The 18,434-nt window shown below is 40.1% G+C and overlaps 1 protein-coding gene across 3 annotated transcripts in view; it reads right to left on the reverse strand.

Moving 5' to 3' along the window:
* RALYL (RALY RNA binding protein like) overlaps positions 1-16,127 on the reverse strand; it is a 492,568-nt gene extending 476,441 nt beyond the window's left edge. For 2 of the 3 annotated variants that reach the window (XM_069957429.1, XM_069957426.1), the window contains exons 1-2: positions 7,759-8,202; positions 6,119-6,242 (exon numbers count right to left, since the gene is read on the reverse strand). The gene's annotated coding sequence lies outside the window, so the exon portion shown is untranslated. Of the gene's footprint in view, positions 1-6,118; positions 6,243-7,758; positions 8,203-16,071 lie in introns of those variants that run through there. The other variant, XM_069957428.1, reaches the window with a different exon arrangement.
* Positions 16,128-18,434: the final 2,307 nt, after the last annotated feature.

The following is an 18,434-nucleotide window of genomic DNA, read 5'->3' on the forward strand; positions in this document are numbered from 1 at the left end:
ACACCTGAACTCCATGACATTGCCTGCTTTATTATTGCATTACTAATGTTTGATTGATTAGATTCTTCCATCAGATGAATAGTTATATATTTCTAATAAAGGCAGAGCTGTATTGAATTACAAATCTTATAGATATTAACAGATACAGACATCAAAATTTAGTGACCATAGATAGATAGATAGATAGATAGATAGATAGATAGATAGATAAATAGATAGATAGATAGATAGATAGATTTGCCACAGCAGGCATACAGGAAGAGACTTGTCTGGGTAAATCTCAGCTACATCCTATTACAGGAGTTGCTGCTGTTCTTTACAGCTCAGTCAGTAGGTGTAGCACTAACTTCTTAGTTTTCATATATTCTCAGCGTTCCTTGCTGTGTCAGGCTTCAGCCTTAGATCTAACAATAGTCTAGGAACACCGCAGCACAGACTGATTATGTCAGAGAGAAAATAGGGAGAGTGGATATGCGAAAACCTCTGCCATAATCTCTGTTGTTTTTCCTGTTTTTTCTTGTTAGGATATAAGGAATTTTGAGTAGATAACAATTTCCATATCATGTATATGGATCCAGTGTACAGTATGATTACAATCAGTATTTGACACATTCAGTTATATACAGTTGGGGGCTGCGTTCACACTACGTACATTTCAGTCAGTATATTTCAGTCAGTATTGCAACCAAAACCAGGAGTGGATTAAAAACACAGAAAGGATCTGTTCACACAATGTTGAAATTGAGTGGATGGCCGCCATATAACAGTAAATAACGGCCATTATTTCAATATAACAGCCTTTGTTCTAAAATAACAGCAAATATTTGCCATTAAATGGCGGCCATCCACTCAATTTCACCATTGTGGGAACAGAGCCTTTCTGTGTTTTCAATCCACTCCTGGTTTTGGTTGCAATACTGACTGAAATATACATATACTGACTGAAATATACGTAGTGTGAACGCAGCCATATACTGTATACAAAATCTAGAATTTTTTTTGCAACATAAAATAATTTGGATTTAGGGAAAAAATGTGATTTACCTATTTCTAAATATCGAATTGATAACTTATCCCTTAATCCCTTCCCATTCCCCTTGTTACCGCTTCATTTACTTATACAATTCATCACCGTCCAATCAGCAATGAGTATGAAGAGATGTGTAAACGTGTAGACTCTATAGGGTTGCTCCCTATTGATAAGGAGTATGGTATGTCTAGCTATTAAATTACTCATATATTTACAGGAGAAATAACAGAGGAATGTCCAAATGCAGAGCTCTAAAGGTCCTTTTGGAAGCCAAAGCCATGGAATGGATTTGAAAATAGGAGAAATATCAGGTTTTCCTTTATGACTTAATCTTTGTTTATAGTCAGTTTCTGGCTTTGGCTTCAAATCATTGGCAGATAATCTGTCAGATAATCTTTCTGTGTTAATGGACCCTAAGGCAAAGATATTTTAGAATTTAGATTTAATAGGAATATATTTACTAAAACAGAAAGGTCAAGAGAATGGACAGGAATACCAAACATAGACAATTAAGGGGAAAAAAAGAAGAAAAAAAGGTGCTTAGGATAAAAAAGGAACTGATGTCACTCCTCAACTGTCTGATTTAGTAAATACATGTGTGGTGTCCCACCACGGGTGTTTCTAGTCTTTACACCCTTCGCAAAAGTCTTTACTCTAAAGTAGAAGTGGTAATGAATTAATACCCAAGTTTTGCCACTAGATGTCGCTGTTATGTATTTAATGTACCTCGATACTGTACGGTTGGATGTAACTAAAGGGTTATTGTTTTAGGATCTGTGCACCAATGGGAGTTCTTTCTCTTTTCCTCCTATCCCTATCCTTCTCTTTCTCTTGCACTCTCTCCTTACTCACTTACAGCACACCTTATAACTGCTGTAGAAGGAAGTCACATGGTGAGAGGAAGTGTAGCCACACCTTAGTGAGTTTACTCTGGCTTTTGTAGAGGAAGAATGCAAGCCAGATCAGTCCCTGTAGTAGCCAAGAAGGGCCCTGGCTCCTGCCAGGTCCCCTGTGCACAGTCTTACTCTGGTCTCTGTAGTGAATGGATGCACATGAGACACCTTAGCACTTTTTCTTGAAAACCAGCTCTTCCACACACTATGCAGTGCTGAACACACTCCTAGAGAGGACAAGTAAGGGATCACCCCAACCCACGCCGAGAACCAGTCTAAAAGAGCAGGACAGTATCCAGCAGAAGAAAGGAACTGATCCAGATAGAACAAAGTTGCTAGGAGCCTACGTACTGTATCTCGCAGCGCGGGTGTAATCGGAAAATTCTGACCACTCTGCTCATACCAGGTAAGAAGGTCTGGGGTTTGTGTCACACTCTAGGACGGGTCGTCTGACACTGGTGGGCAATAGGTGGTGCAAAGACCAAAGAGTCAAAACACGGGCACAAGTGATCTCTCTACTCTCAAGTATTCTACTTATTCTCCTTCTAGAGTTCCAGCAGAGCAATCTTGTACTCTGGATTGGGACTCTCTCGACATCCTCCTCTCTACTTCTCAGAACTTCTACTACCTCTCAGCACGCAACTCAGTCGGTCTCATTGTATCTCTGTCTCACAACCTCCGAGCACAATACGAGTTACTAAAGATATTATCAAGTCAAGATCTCAATATATACCACTGTAATGAGTCTTCCTCCAGTAAAGAAGAGTTTATTTATTTTACCTGGACTCAGTGGTTATTCACTAAGCACCTACACAGCCATTGCTTTCTCCTTGGGTCATCTCCCCTTTCTGTGCATAGCAATACCAATAGTCCGGGTGGGTCACAACTCCACTCCGGACAACCGTGATAAGTACCCAAGGGACCCTTTACATCCCGTCAGGTCACCGACCACAGGGGAAAGGATATAGCCAGCCCCTTTAAAATAAAAGCAGGTGTGCCAGCATACCTGTGTGCCCAACCGGCACTGGCATCACGACAACTTAACATCTGGCTGAGCTATTTTTTGACCACCATAGAAGTGGCATCACATTACCACCTAGCAAGTGACCGGTCGAGCGCACTCCACACATGCAGTGCCTATAAATTGCAATACCTATAAAATAACAATTCTGGAACACCTTGCCTTAAAGATCTGTGATGTACTGTCCCTCTGTTATTTCTACTGAAAATGCATGACTCAATAACCAACTGGGAGTTACCAGTAGATGTGTGTCCCTGTACTGTCTGACACTATCCAATCAGAACAAAAAGTGCCAGAATGTGTATGGCACGCCTCCAACTAGTAACACCCACTTGGTTATTGAGTCATAGGTTTCTAAGAACAATAAAAGAGAAAACACAAATATATAAGAAAAATGTTCTAGAATTCTTATTTCATAGGCATTGCATGTATTTACTAAAACAGACAGGGTGATGGTGCTATCCCTGATGGATTAGGGGGTTTAGAGAGTAATATTTGGCAATCCTGGTTCTTTAGCATGCTTAAGCAAGTTGAGTTCTCCTGGTGGGTGAAATATTTTTTTAAAGGGCAGAAAAGTAAGGTGGATTACCAGTGCAGCCAGTAATTGGCTAAGTAGGAATTTCTTAAAACAGGACCAGGGTGTATAGATATGCAGGGAGACCCAAGGATAAAAATGGTAAAACAACACCTTAAAGGCTTTGTTCAAAAACTGTCAAAAAAAGGCCTTTTTTTTATTATTTTTTTATGACCACCATTTACCCATTACTATACCAATTATGCCCTTGTTATAAAAAGCAGTGGTTATATGCTGTTAAACAATTGCCATCCAATAAAAAAACAGCTGTCATTTTGACTGTGTAAAAACATAGCCTTAATTTTTTGGTGATGTGTTTACTCATTTTTCATCTATATTTAAAAATAATCCTTAAAGCGACTCTGTACCTACAATCTGACCCCCCCCCCCCCCCCAAACGCTTGTACCTTCGGAAAGCTGCTTTTAATCCAAGGTCTGTCCTGGGGTCCGTTTGGCAGGTGATGCAGTCATTGTCCTTAAAAACAACTTGTAAACTTGCATCTACGTGCCCAACGGTCGTGGCCTAGTTTTTGTATGCATTAGTCTGGCACAACCTCTCTGTCCCTCCTCCCCACCCTCCTCATCATTAGCAATGCTGCTGGCAGATTGTCTCCTATTCCCCACCTGTGTCAGCCCGGGACATGGGCTGGATGGTTAAGGCACCTGTGCAATGTTCAGACAGGAGAAAATGTTTCAGTGGCATTCCTAATGATGAAGAGGGTGGGGAGGAGGGACGGAGGGGTGGTGCAAAGTTAGGGCACAGATATTATAAGCCACGCCCGTTGGGCACGGGGCTGCAAGTTTAAAAGTTGTTTTTAGGACAATTGCATCACCTGCCGAACGGACCCCAGGACAGATCTTGGATTAAAAGCAGCTATCCGAAGGTACAAGTGGTATTGCAGTTTACATTCTGGCCATTAAAGAGTCACTGTCGTATTTTTTTTTTTTTTTGCAGAAATCAATAGTCCAGGCGATTTTAAGAAACTTTGTAATTGGGTTTATTAGCCAAATCTGCCATTATCTGCATGTAAAAAGCCTTTTCCCAGGTCCCCCCCCTCCTTCCTCTTTTTCATCCACTCTGAAAAATCTGAAAATTGTGACTTGTTGCAGGAGACGTCCCCTGTCTGTTCTAGGGAGAGGGGAGGGGGGAGGAGGAAGGAGGGAGTTAGCCGGCAGCAGAAAGCAGATAACAGAGGATTACAGGCACGGAGCTGGGTGACAGCTGTAATCTGAGCCCAGACAGGTCACTGATGACTGTCCAAGAAGATAACGGGTGAGATATTTGTAGATTAACTCTTTGTTGTCCTGTTTTGGTCTTTTCTTTAGCTCTCTCCATAGGAGAACAATGAAGACAGGGGGGAGAGCTTCAAACTGCTTTTTCATGATAAAAATGCATTTTTCTGATAATAAACCCAATGACAAAGTTTCTTAAAATCGCCTGGACTATTGATTTCTGCAAAAAAAAAATTCACGACAGTGACACTTTAAGCCTAATAATAGACTGATACTTTTTTTCCCCATTTTTAGAGATTCACATTTCAGCAGCACATTTCTCCTCTTCAACATAACACGCAATATTACAGTGAAAGGTGACAACAGTATATAGATAAAATGAGCTCGGGTCATTCATTGATTTTTACAGATTTCAGATACTAAATCTTGTTTTTTTTCTAATCTGTTTCTGTTTAGTTGTATTTAATTCAATGTACATTTTTATGGGGGCTGCCATCTTGCCTAGGCTAATATGCTTTACAGTATGCCAATTGGACAGACACAATAGACTATTCACTTGTTTAAGACCAGAGGTCACTGTGCAGGAAGGGGGAAGCCTTAGCTCTGTTTGAACATTTCCTATTGTGTTTATTCCTACCTATGATATGGAGAACAGGAAATGAACATTGTCACACCTAGTGGTGAGAATAAAAACTGCAAGATTTATTTTATAATTTAGATAGTATAATAGAAAAATAAAAAAAAACAGAAAAACAACATTAGAAAAACATGTTTATCATAGAAACCTAGGTAATTTTCTGATGTCACATTCCATTTAGCACTAGTACTATGACCTTAGGAAGTCCCTGGATATATTTGCCTACTTACCTAAAGGATATCAAGTAAGTAGTTTTTTTTTGTTGAGTTAGAGATGGTATTACATTGAGTTGAGTTAGAGATGGTATTTCATCGAGGCAATAATTCAATTTATTCTCACAGCTATCCATAAACCGCAAGCAGTCAGATTACAAGACAGAATAGATACTGTGACACCCCACACCCATTCACTTTAGTGAATTCTTCACCATCCAATGAAGCATCATTTTGCTCATCACAAACCACAGGAGGCTGAAGACCTATATTCACTCCTGGACTGAAATTACTATTCCATATGCAAATGATGGAACCTTACAGTGCGAATCCCATTCTAGCACCACATGATATTTTTTTTAAATCACCTTAAAAAGCTTTTATAATACTAAAATAAAATCCAGGACCTTCTACAATAATTGGATGTTTTTGCCCGAAAGTTTAATTTATCTCCATAGAATAAACTTTGAGCTGTTAAGGGCGTAAAGCAATGTCTCTCAAATAACAAAGCACATTACTTGTTTTAGGAGATCACCGCTGTTGAGGATACGCTGCATGCCTGAGCGTGCGCCGCTACTCCTTTGTGAAAGATAATGAGCATTTCCCACTGAGTAGCAAGTTGCTTTTCAAACTGTTCAGAACCTAAGAATGGAAAAATGTGGCATTCAGAAAGATGTACGTGGCTTCCAAATATAGATGGATAATATATAAAGACTATTGCCTTTTAAAATGTACTTCTGTTTAAGAAAGCATATCCGTTACCTACTTAAATATATGCATATTTTTTTTTTTAAATATATGCAGTCATTTTTATATTTCCTTCAAAAAGTTTTATAACTTAAAAAAATTGCATGATTTTAGAAGGATTATTTTGCATATAATAATAATAATAATAATAATAATAATAATAATAATAATAATAATAATATTAATTTTTTTGTATAGCGCCAACAGATTCCGCAGCGCTTTTTAAATATTCAAGTACAGAACAGGTAATATTTATAATACATTATACAATAAATAAGTAAAATAAAATAGAATACAATACAAACAGTTATAGAGACTAGAGGAGGACTGGAGGTGACACAAGAGGCAGTAAGTGCTTTATTTTTGCCAATGTTCCAGTCATTGAATATAGTTGCAAAGTGCCTATAAGTGATTGGGCGAGCCAGTCAAACGCTCTTTCATTTTGTTGCATGAAATAAGGGTTTAATCACCTACCAACCAGCAAGAATTCTGGCTCTCACAGACATGTTAGTTTTTCTTTGAAAAGGTATTCCGCCCATGCCCTTTTGAAAAATAAAAATAAATTCCAAACCTCCTAGTCTTAACCCCCTTCCCACCAAATAAATTTTTAATATCTCTCCCACTCTCATTGGTGCCTCTGTTGCTCTGAAGTTTTTCTATATTCGGCACTATAATGACGATAGTGCCAGCCGGGAAACTACATCTCCCAGCCTGCCAGGCGCCACCTTCATTTAAGAGGAGGAAGGCCCAGACTGAGGACAGATGTGGGTGGTTCACGTGTCGTCCGCCTTGCAAGTAGGTCAAGTTGTAAGTGAGAACCCGACCTGCTGCAGAGACAGAAGAAATTTGATCCACATCTCTGATGGGAAGGGGGTAAAGCAGGAGTGAGACTTTTTGGAAGCCGCGTTACAACCTTTTAATGTCTATAAGGCCATGTTTACAAAACGTTTTGTATTAGGACGATTTGCAACAACGGCCATGATTAATACAAAACTTACGTACACTGCAGTCTGAGGGAATCCTGGCTGAAGTGTATACACATACTATACGTTCCGGCCGGGATCCCTAGCGGCCACACGAAAAACTGACATTCATTGAATAGCTGCCGAATTAGCCTGACAGCTCACACAGATGCGCCCGCATCCCAATTCAGCACAAATGAAGATCTTCCAGCCTGTACTACAGTACCGGCCAGGATAATCTTCACTGACACCGGCCATTCTGTCAGCCGGCTCACAGAACGGCCAGTGTTTCACGTAGTTTGAACCCAGTCTAAGAAAGTGAGTGACACAACATAGCACTGGGACGGCACAGAGGTCATAAAAATGAATGTTGTTTATAATAATAATGTCGTTTTGAGCTTACATTTTCTCAAAGGATAATAAGCCATTTCTCTGGAGCACAGTAGTACCTTATATGTGGTCATACGCTGCTGTTTTGGCATACATGTACAGCAGTATATTCAATCCCCTTGGTGGCAGTGTTGTATATAATCAAGTAAAGTATTCTTAAACTTGGCTATGGCTGGCTGTAACTTGACTCAGCAATAATAGCTAATAGCCAGGGATTTCTGAACCCAGACTAATAATGGACTGATCACTGCTCTGGCCTCTTTCCAAAATGGAGTCACTTTGGCCACATGACCCCCTACACTGAAAATATGTACAAAAGTGATCCTTTTCTCACTGCCAACCTACAACACTGGTCTCAATTATGGGGACGCAGCTTAATATTGCTTCTTAATATTCTGCAGGTTTCTTTCTCTTTAGATCTACATCACATACAGTAACTCAGCCGTCCTCTTCTCTTTAACTAACTGAGGTGGTTTAGTAAATAACAAGTAGACCTGTTACAAAGCTAGCCTAGAGGAGTTTTATGTAGAGACTTTAACCTTCCTGACATTGGGTAATAAGTAGGAGAAACTGAGAACGATGGATGGTTGCTATGGTGACCTGTGAAGAGATCTTCATAACATGGGATGTATCACCATCCGGCTGCTATCGCTGGGCAGCAGTGATGACGACTGAAACTAGAATGCCTATAACCTACAATATTTGCTTGTTATTTCCTTCTATTTCCCCTAAATTTTATGTATATCTACTGAAAAAAGGAGTTTTCTCCATACCTGGGAGTATTTCTGGCAGGGGTAGCTGAATGCTTACATAATGATTTAAAGTGTTTTTCACTCATTTTTTTTTTTTTTTTTTTTGGACATGGTACCAATGCAAATACCCCTACAGTGCAAAAGTTACAAGAAAAAAATTTGTGCAAGCTGCACCAGGGAGCAGAGTCTAAGGGGCCGCTGGTCTTCACCAGACTTGCCGCAAGGAAGAATGGGACTGTTGAGGCAGGCGACCCCAAGGTCACTACCTCTGTCACAACTTATATGGGGAGGTGGAGCACGGTACAGAAGGGAGGTGGGGCAGGCATGTTGTCAGACACTGGCAAGAGGGTCAGGGCTGGTGGCAGGCAATACAGAGTCAAAGAACGTGAGCAAGGGGACTGGTACACTGTAATGGTAGATCAGCAAAGGGAAAGCTTTTTCTATAGGTAATGAACACTAAAGATCCAGCAAGGTTTACAGGAAGTTACTGGAATTTATTGGAAAGATGGCAGGCAGGGACCAATTATTTACTGTGACTTTATTATTATTATTTTATTATTATATTATATATTATAATATAGTATAGTATATATCTATTAAATATTGTTTACTTGACTGGGGTGGGGTGCGCACACTGGCAAAGAGCAGGAAGCAGTAGCGGGGACACATGAGATGGGACACTGGGGGATGAAACCAGGACCCAGGATGCGGTGTCAGCCACAGCAGAAGCTGGAGGGCCACCGGGAAGCGGCCATGTAGCCATGACAAGTATGATTACAATGATACCCAATATTTCTACCTCTTATTTTGTCTTTGAGTCTACAAGGATAATTGAAGGCTCATTTTTTTTGTTCTGTAGTTGATATAAGTGTCCAAACATTACATCTCAAGCAGAGACAAGTTGGGAAAGGACATATCTGTTTACAGTATATTTCAGTATTGTCGATATCTTTCATACATGGATGTTACAGCCATGTTTTCCAGGACTCCCTAGGGCGGCATCCAAATTCTTCAAATGCCGAATGATCAGACAGTCGCAGTCATCTCCTAATTTATTTTTTTCCTTAGCTAACTTTCTTAAAATCCCAGAGCCTTGTTGTCATTAGGCCCCCGTGACACTGGTCAAAGACACGGTGTTCTGCAGCAAGTCTGTGGCCTCCATAGAAATAGCACTTGCATTCAGATAATAATTCCAGGCAGGCAGCTGCAGAAATTCTCTATTTTCTTTGATCTGATCATTCCGGCTTGTAAAGTAAGTGAATATAATTCCATCCCCTAACTTACTGCACAAATACATGAGGTGGAAATTAACTTTCTAGACTATTCTTCATGTATTCGTCCTGCCTTCTTCCCTCAATGCCATGCTGTGTTCTACATTTGATTCCATTACAACCCTGACCGTGTCTTCCTCAGTTTATTTAATCAGTAAACAAAACCCACAAAGAAATCCCTTTCCCTGGGACTATCTCTATAAAGTTATTAAATTCACACAAAGGTCTTTTCGGTGTTTGCCACATTTATTGCAGGGCACCATTAATAACGATTGACGGCGACAAGCTTTATACTTCTTTCAGGATGAGAATAGAGCGTTGAGGGTTTCTCACCATTGATTTCATTTCTGTTTATTAAAATGTCATAATTTCTTTTAATAAATATTTTAGATGGTTTCCTAGTGAACGGAGGTAAAAGAGTAATATGTCAGCTGGATTATGTCCCCCTGGAGAATAGTGGTGAGTCATTTCAGAAAGCAGAAAGCAATATCTACAATGGTTCACAACATGGTGCATCTATATACCAGAGATGACAAACATCCCAAAAGATCTGCACATTAGTTAAGGAAGTGCAAAGGAAGATGTTTCCAGAATACTAAAAGGTGTTTAGAAAGCTGGGTGCATGGTCCTGAGAGGACAGTACAGTATTGCATTATTTTCTCATCTTTTTTTCATGCACTATGAGGACAAACAAGGCTGCTACCATAGCAGAAAAAGCTCAGGCAGGTTCCTTAGTAGACCATGTATTTACCCAGTGAGTTAAGGAAATGTATGATGAAAAGCCACTAATCTAATCCGACTAGCTAGGATCAGCTGATTGCTGGAGTTACACATAGGGAGATCTCCTTTTAAAGGGCTTAGAAAAGCCATTTTCCCCCTTGCTTGTGTTGGAATTTTTTTTCTCATAAACCCCCGAGGAGGACAGCGCACAAGTATGGTAAGGAAATGCTTTAGCAGCTCAAGCGTTATATGCATTATAAGGCTATGTTCACACAACGTAAGTTCCGTGGCAATAACGGCCATTGTTTCAACGGCTGTGATTCCCACGAAACTCAAATTGTGCTGCCTTCTGAGGGAACCCTGTATACACTCCAGCTGGGATCCCTAGTGGCGCCGTAGAAAACTGACATGTCAGTTTCCTGTGGCTGCTATTCAGTGAATAGCGGACGCGGAAAACCCTGTCAGTGCACACTATGGAGTGGCGCTAAAGATCATCCGGCCAGGACTGCAGTACCGGCCTGATGATCTTTTCAGAGACCGTCCATTCCGTGACCCAATCGGAACAGAACAGCCAATCTCTTATACCGTCTGCACATGGTCTTATAGTGATTGATTCCCTTTAAATATTGTTTGTATTTAGACAAAGTTTTCATCTGTAGAATGGCATGCTGATGTCCTTGCCCAGTGAGTGATAGACATTTGAGAACACACAGTATTCACTTAAACCTCCTGCTTTGCATCTCAGGCTCCACATTTTAGTACCCTGCACCTAGCACCTACCAACATGCATCCATTCCTGGTGGCATTTGAGCACTTCAAATATTTTTAGACTAGGTGTCAAGCTTCTGTAAAGCCTTAGTGAAAGGCCACGCAGCGGAGTCTAGGCATACACAAGTATTTGTATTTCATTTACATTTGACAAAATCATTCTCTCAGAACAACAATGCTTAAAATAATTATTAATCACGCTTAGCATAAATTAGCATAACATGAATAATTAAAATATTTAAACGGGAGAATATTTATAGCTCCACTGAAACATCACAAAATGTAAAGTTTACAAATGTAATACAACCCAAGGAGATTACGTTAATAGCCACCACATTACTTGTCACAGCAGATCCATTTTAAATGTGGATTATGGGAATTTTATGGATATATTATTTGGCTTTGTTGCAAATTTTATGGCTTGCTGCTTAGCATGAAGTTTGACTAGTGTTTTTAATGGTTCTGTTGATTCCATGACTAAATGTATTGTTATAAATAGCTCCAGAGGTCCCAAAGGAGATGATAGACTTAATACTCAGTAACCCCAAGTTAGGTCAAAAACTGTGTGGTTAGATGTTACAGACTATGGGGAAATACTGAACACGCTAGAAAACAAAAAAGTATTTTGGTTTGAGGCTTTTGTGGCTTTGTGGCACTCTAGGTCAGTGCTTCTTAAACGTTTTGTTCTCAGGCCTCACCGACCGATTCATATTGATACTTTGGCCTCACCAATAAACATTTACTACTAAGCAGCACTAGATACCACCATGTAGAGCACCTATTATGATCCCCCTGTATAGAGCTCTAGTGAGACCACAGGGATATTGATAAAATAGAATGGGTCCAAAGATGAGCTACAAAAAAAATGGAGGGTGTGAGGCATAAACCATATCAGTAAAGACTTAAAGCGAATGTACCATCAATGTGCAGCTTTAGGTGTTGCACATGAAAAGAACAGCACCAGAAGCCAGGGCTGCGGTCCTTTTTCTGGAACTGCGGCCCAGTTCCCACGTACGGTGCAGATCTTTTACTGAGAATCAATGGAGCCACGTCATAGAGGGGAGAGAGTTTCTTTCCACTTGGTGAATAAAATAAAAAGGAATTGAGGTACTCACGGTCAGCGCTGTCCACATAAAGTGTCCGAAAGCTTAAATAAATGAATTTAATATAGTGAAAAATATATTTAATATAGCACAAATATGACGCGTTTCGAAGACATACGTCCTCTTCATCAGATAAAACAAAGTGCATAACATAGGATAGCAGGAGGGTTACTTAAATAGGCTCAGGTACAAAAAAGAAAAACCCATTAGGGGGCGTTTCCAATTGATTAAGAAAAGTGCATACAATCTACATAAAATCATGATGCATAAAATCAATAATAAATAACATTACATAACGTATATCATATAACTGGTACCATCAGAGCACACACATAAAAAAGTTTAAAATAATGACTGGGATATAGATCGCAACATTGCACAAGATGCTGGACTAAATAAACCATATACAAAACCTTGCACAAGCTGCTGGGCTAAATAAACCATATACAAAACATTCCACAAGATGCTGGGCTTCAAAAACCATATACAAAACCAAAATAACATCGCCTCTATTGAAGCAAAGATATACAGACCTCATAGACCGATCTTATAACACTAGTATAGTACTAGTACTGGAGGCCTGCCTCCAGTGCTTCCGTGCTCTGTAATGGACCGGCACCGTGCACAGGAACCGGGCAGCAGTTAAGAAAAAGGACAGCAGCACCAGCTTCCCCACGCCATTCTATTCATGTGCAACACTTAAAGCGACTTTGTACCCACAATCTGACCCCCCCAAACCACTTGTACCTGCAGATAGCTGCTTTTAATCCAAGATCTGTCCTGGGGTCCATTCGGCAGGTGATGCAGTTAATGTCCTAAAAAACAACTTTTAAACTTGCAGCCCGTGCCGAACGGGAGTATCTGTGCCCTAACTTTGCACCACCCCTCCGTACCTCCTCCCCACCCTCCTCATCATTAGGAATGCTCCAGACATATTGCCTCCTATTTTCCACCTGTGGCAGCCCAGCACATGGGCTGGATCGTTAAGGACCTGTGCAATGTTTAGCATGGAAAAAAATGTTCCAGTGGTATTCCTAATGCTGAAGAGGGTGGGGAGGAGAGACAAAGGGATGGTGCAAAGTTAGGGCACAGATACTCCCAGTTGGCATGGGTTGCAAGTTTAAAAGTAGTTTTTTTGGGACAATAACTGCATCACCTGCCGAACGGACCCCAGGACAGATCTTGGATTGAAAGCAGCTATCCGAAAGGTACAAATGGTTTGGGGGGGACCAATTGTGGGTACAGAGTCGCTTTAAAGCGGATGTACCTGATGTTACATTGGCTTTAAGGATTTGAATCTGCATAGTCTAGAGAAAAGAAGAAAAAAAATATTAAAACCTTTAAATATGTTCCAGGACTAAATTAGGGTTCACGAAGAAAGTGTTTTTGAAAAAAAAAATGAACTCAAGAGGACACAGCGAGTGGTTAGTTGGGGGAAAGATCAGAAGCAACATGAGAGAATATTACTTTACTGAAAGAGTAGTAGATACTTGGAACAAACTTCCAGCAGATGTGCTAGGTAAATCTACATTAACTGAATGTAAACCTGCCTGGGATACACATATATCTATCCTAAGATAATAAGAAGGGAAATACTAAAAGGGCAGACTATAAGGACAGAGTGGGTTTTTTTCTGCTGACAATCCTTTATGTTTCAAAAACAGCACCACATCTGTTTTAAGGTTCTGTGTGGTATAACAACTCACCTCCATTGATATCAATGAAAATAAGCTGCAATATCACAGGCAAACTGAGCATAATGGCAACACTGATTCTGGCAGAAAGCAGCTATGTTTTTCAAATTCAGGATGATGGGTGTAACTAACTTACACCTATCATTGATCACCCAGCTAAGCAGAATTAGCCAGTAGTGGGTGAGTGAGTACCAGGTAGTTAGTAGAGATGAGCGAACCAGCCTGATTTCTGGTTCGTATGAATCAGAAATCTCAGTGGCTGACTCCCGTTGCCTGCTCCCTCCGTGCAGCGGGTGGATACATTGTAAGGAACGCCTGGAAAACTGGGATACAGCCATTGGCATTGGCTGTATCCCAGTTTTCTAGGCGTTTCTTACAATGTATCTACCCGCTGCATAGAGGGAGCATGCAACGGGAGTCAGCCGCCGAGATTTCTGATTCATACGAACCAGAAATCAGGCTGGTTCGCTCATCTCTAGTAGTTAGCTCGAAGGTGCCCTGCATGCTGGATAAAACTGTCATTGTGGTGTCCCACCACTGCTGTTCTTTTCTCTTTTCTTATGTACCTTTCACAAAAGCTTCTTTCTCCAGATTAAGTGGTGAAGGAGGTGTTCTACAGTTTCACCACTAGATATCTTATATGTTTATGTACTTATATACACAGCTGAAGTTAGGAATGGGTTAATGTTACCGTGTTCCATGTGCTTTTATTGACCTATGGGATGTGCTTTCTACTTCTAACCTATCTCTTTTCTTCTTTCTTATGTAAACACTCATCCCCACCACTTACAGGGTAGATTACTTAGCCCCTGTAGAAAGTTACTTGGTGGAGGAAGTTTAGTCAGTCTTATTCAGATTCTCATGGGAGAAAGACACACTGAGCAAGTGCCCTTGCAGTAGCCAAGCCAGGGCGTGGCTTATGCCAGGACCCTTGTCTGGAACAGAGGAGTCTAGTGTGAGACACAGATGCAGCTTGAGACAGCCAGTTCATTTACTACTGATACTATGTCTATTATGCAGTGCAAAACACTAAAAAGGAAAAGAGTCCAGGAACACCCTAACCCACGCCGAGAACCAGTCTAAAAAGAGCAGGGCGCGTGCACCCATATGCTTTTTGTGCATTTTATTTTTATGGGATCGTCAGAATACCCCTTTAAGCAAATAAAAGAAAAAACACACACGGCTATTTGTTTATCTTTTTTTCCAATCCCCACATCCTTTATCTGTCAGTTTGCCAGAAAATTGCAGTATGGCAAACTGACATAATGGTACTGTGCAGTGATGGCTTCACACTGGCACTTTGGGACTGTATAGCTGGGACACTAATGAGTTTGCAACCATTTGGGTGCTGCAGTTAGTATTTTCCATGGAAACTATGGAGTTAAATGGCCAGAATCACAATTTATCCTGATTTCTGGGCATAGCTCCAGAGTATGTACAATCACCATGCAGTACATTAACAGTGCTGTACTGGAATTACATCGCATAACATCATAAATGAATGAAGTGGTTAAAAACAGCTATGAACACCTCCATAAAATAAATCGATGACACCTCCAAGCTGTTAAAGATTTTAACTTGTACCTGTCATAGAAAAATACTTTTGAGATGTCATAGAGACATGTCAAAAGTTTTGATCAGTCCTGGCCCATGCATTCAGACCTGTATTGATAGTGAGAACGAGCCGGAAGATAACCACGCTAAGCGTGATCCTCTCCCTTCTATGTGTTACATGATGTAATGTAAGTCTACGGAGTCTGACTCTTTCACTGAAACAGAGTGGTCCTCTCGCCACTCAACACTTACACTTGGACCAATCAAAACTTTTAACATGTTTCTATGACATAATAATAAAAAAAAAAATTACCAGCACTATATCACTGTTCACACTATGCAGTTTCACGCTGCTGTGGCTGACATACAGACAAAAACAAGTGCAAGTGCCATATGTCCCCTTGTCATACACAATAAAAAAAAAAAAAAAAAAAAACCTCCTCTATGGATTTTTTTTTTAAAATAAGGTTCTTAACAAACCATTTGATAAAATAGAGTGAACCATCTTACCATGTTAAGGTGACCTTAGAGAGATGGTTTCTAACAATGACTTCTCTTGGGCTAACATTACGCCTACAAAACTGGGCATAAGGGATCTAACTAAACTCTGTTTAAAACACCCACAGCAGATGGGTGCAGTGCAAGCCAACAGAAGGTAGCTACACTCCCCACATATAACACATAAAGCAAAAAAAAAAAGGCAAAAAATAGCATTCCAATACCACTGTTCACAATGTGCAGGTTACAAGCTGCCGTGGCTAATATATAGGGGGAGATTTATGAAACATGGTGTAAAGTGAACCTGACTCAGTTGCCCCTAGCAACCAATCAGATTCCACCTTTCATTTTGCAAAGAGTCTGTGAGGAATGAAAGGTGGAATCTGATTGGTTGCTAGGGGCAACTGAGCCAGTTTCACTTTACACCATGTTTCATAAATCTCCCCCATAGTGTTTAGTTGGAACCTTTATGCCCAGTTTTGTAGGCTTAATGTTAGCTCAAGAGAGGCCAGTGTTAGGGACCATCTCTCTGAGGTCACCTTAACCTGGTGAGATGATACACTCTATTTGATTTGCTAAGAACCTAAAAAAAAAGGGTTTTTTTTTTTATTATGTGTACTATGGAGGGAGTATACTGTATACGGTAAGTCCTAGCATGCACAGGTTGCTGTTGCACTTTCCTGTTTTTGTATGTCATGTCAAATTTTTTTTCAAACAACAATGACACTTTGGGGGACATTTACAAAGGTCCTGCCCAAGGTGATGGGCATGCAGGGGAGTCCGACCTTGGAAAAGGGGGTGGGACCTAATTTTAAGACCAGTGTATGAGTACATCGAACTTGATAACCCCCCCCCTTTAAGTTTATATCTGTGTGCAGGTGTCAATTGTAATAAATCTAGTTTATAAGGAGCCCCCTTTGTGCAGTGCTGTGCCCCTTTTCTGTCCACTTAGTGAGAACGGCACAGACTGAAGAAGAGTCGCAAAATATTTTTTCACGCCTAGGCTTTGTGACTTTGCCAGGCACAAACCTTGATAAATATCCCCTTATATGCTTTTATGCCAATAAATACAAAATTGAGGCTGAAGTCATATAAAAGAGAAAAACATTAAGCTCTTATCTAACAGAATCCCAATTTTGAAGATTTTACACACCGCAAGAATTTTTATTTCCATTTATGAGCTAAGTACAATTTATTATGTGGGATTATTATTAGGTGGGAAACATACATACATACATACTGTACATACATACATACATACATACATACAGTACTTTACATCTAAAAATACCACTTTAATCAAGAGAATTCCCAGTTGGTAGCTGGAGCATACTCAGCACAGCAAAAATGTTTGCACAAAATAAAAACAAGTTAAGAAATATTCCACGCTTCACCGCTAGCACTAGAATAAACTCTTGGCTTCTGCAAAGAAACTAAGTGAAGAAATTGGTATACAGATGTACATGCACATTGCCAAGACATAACATTGCTTCCTGCACCTGCTTATCAGCCTTTGTGCCAATGTGTATGTACAAGTGCTATAATATGTGCAAAGGCGACTTGTTTTCTATGGCTATAATATAGCGACTTGTGGAAGGTTAGTGTCATTGACTTCTAGTTTATTCTATGCAGAGGCGACATCATCTCTGACACTGAGCTTAAGCGAAATGAGGCAGCAGACATGGAGTAATCTAAGAATGATTTATTTGTATTCTACAGAAAAAGCATGAGAGCCATATTCACATTAGGTGGATATGTTGCCGCTATTAACTTGCAGTGCAGATTTTAAATCTGTGAATATGTTAAGTCTTTATAGTAGAATTTGCTATGGATTACCTGAATTTTAAGATTATAGACCCATTTGCTACTTTTTAGAACTGTAGGAAAGTCTTCAGTGGAAATCTGCACAATTGGATTGGATTGCCTGCTGTTGTAGATTGTAAGCAAATCTACATTGCTGCCCCATGTCAATATAAAGTTTTGTAAAGAAATGCTGACTATATGTAAAAGGTTACATCTGCCTTTTCCTGGGACAATCGAAAAATGTACCATCATACATCATTATATTAAAGGGATACTCAAGAGAAGTTCCTTCTCCAACCCGACTGGTTTAAGAAAGTTATACAGATTTGTAAATTACTTCTATTTAAAAATATCAAATCTTCCAGCATTTATCAGCTGCTGTATGCAATGCAGGAAGTGGTGTATTTTTTTTCTTCCATTTTGACAAAGTGCTCTCTGCTGCCACCTCTGTCTATGAGATGAACTGTCCAGAGCAGGAAAGGTTTTCCATGAGCATTCAATGCTGTTCTATACAGTTCCTGGCATGAGCAGAGGTGACAGCAAAGAGAACCCTGTCAGAGTGAAAAAACAAC

This window comes from Dendropsophus ebraccatus, chromosome 2 (assembly GCF_027789765.1).
Source record: "Dendropsophus ebraccatus isolate aDenEbr1 chromosome 2, aDenEbr1.pat, whole genome shotgun sequence".
Lineage (NCBI taxonomy): Eukaryota > Metazoa > Chordata > Amphibia > Anura > Hylidae > Dendropsophus > Dendropsophus ebraccatus.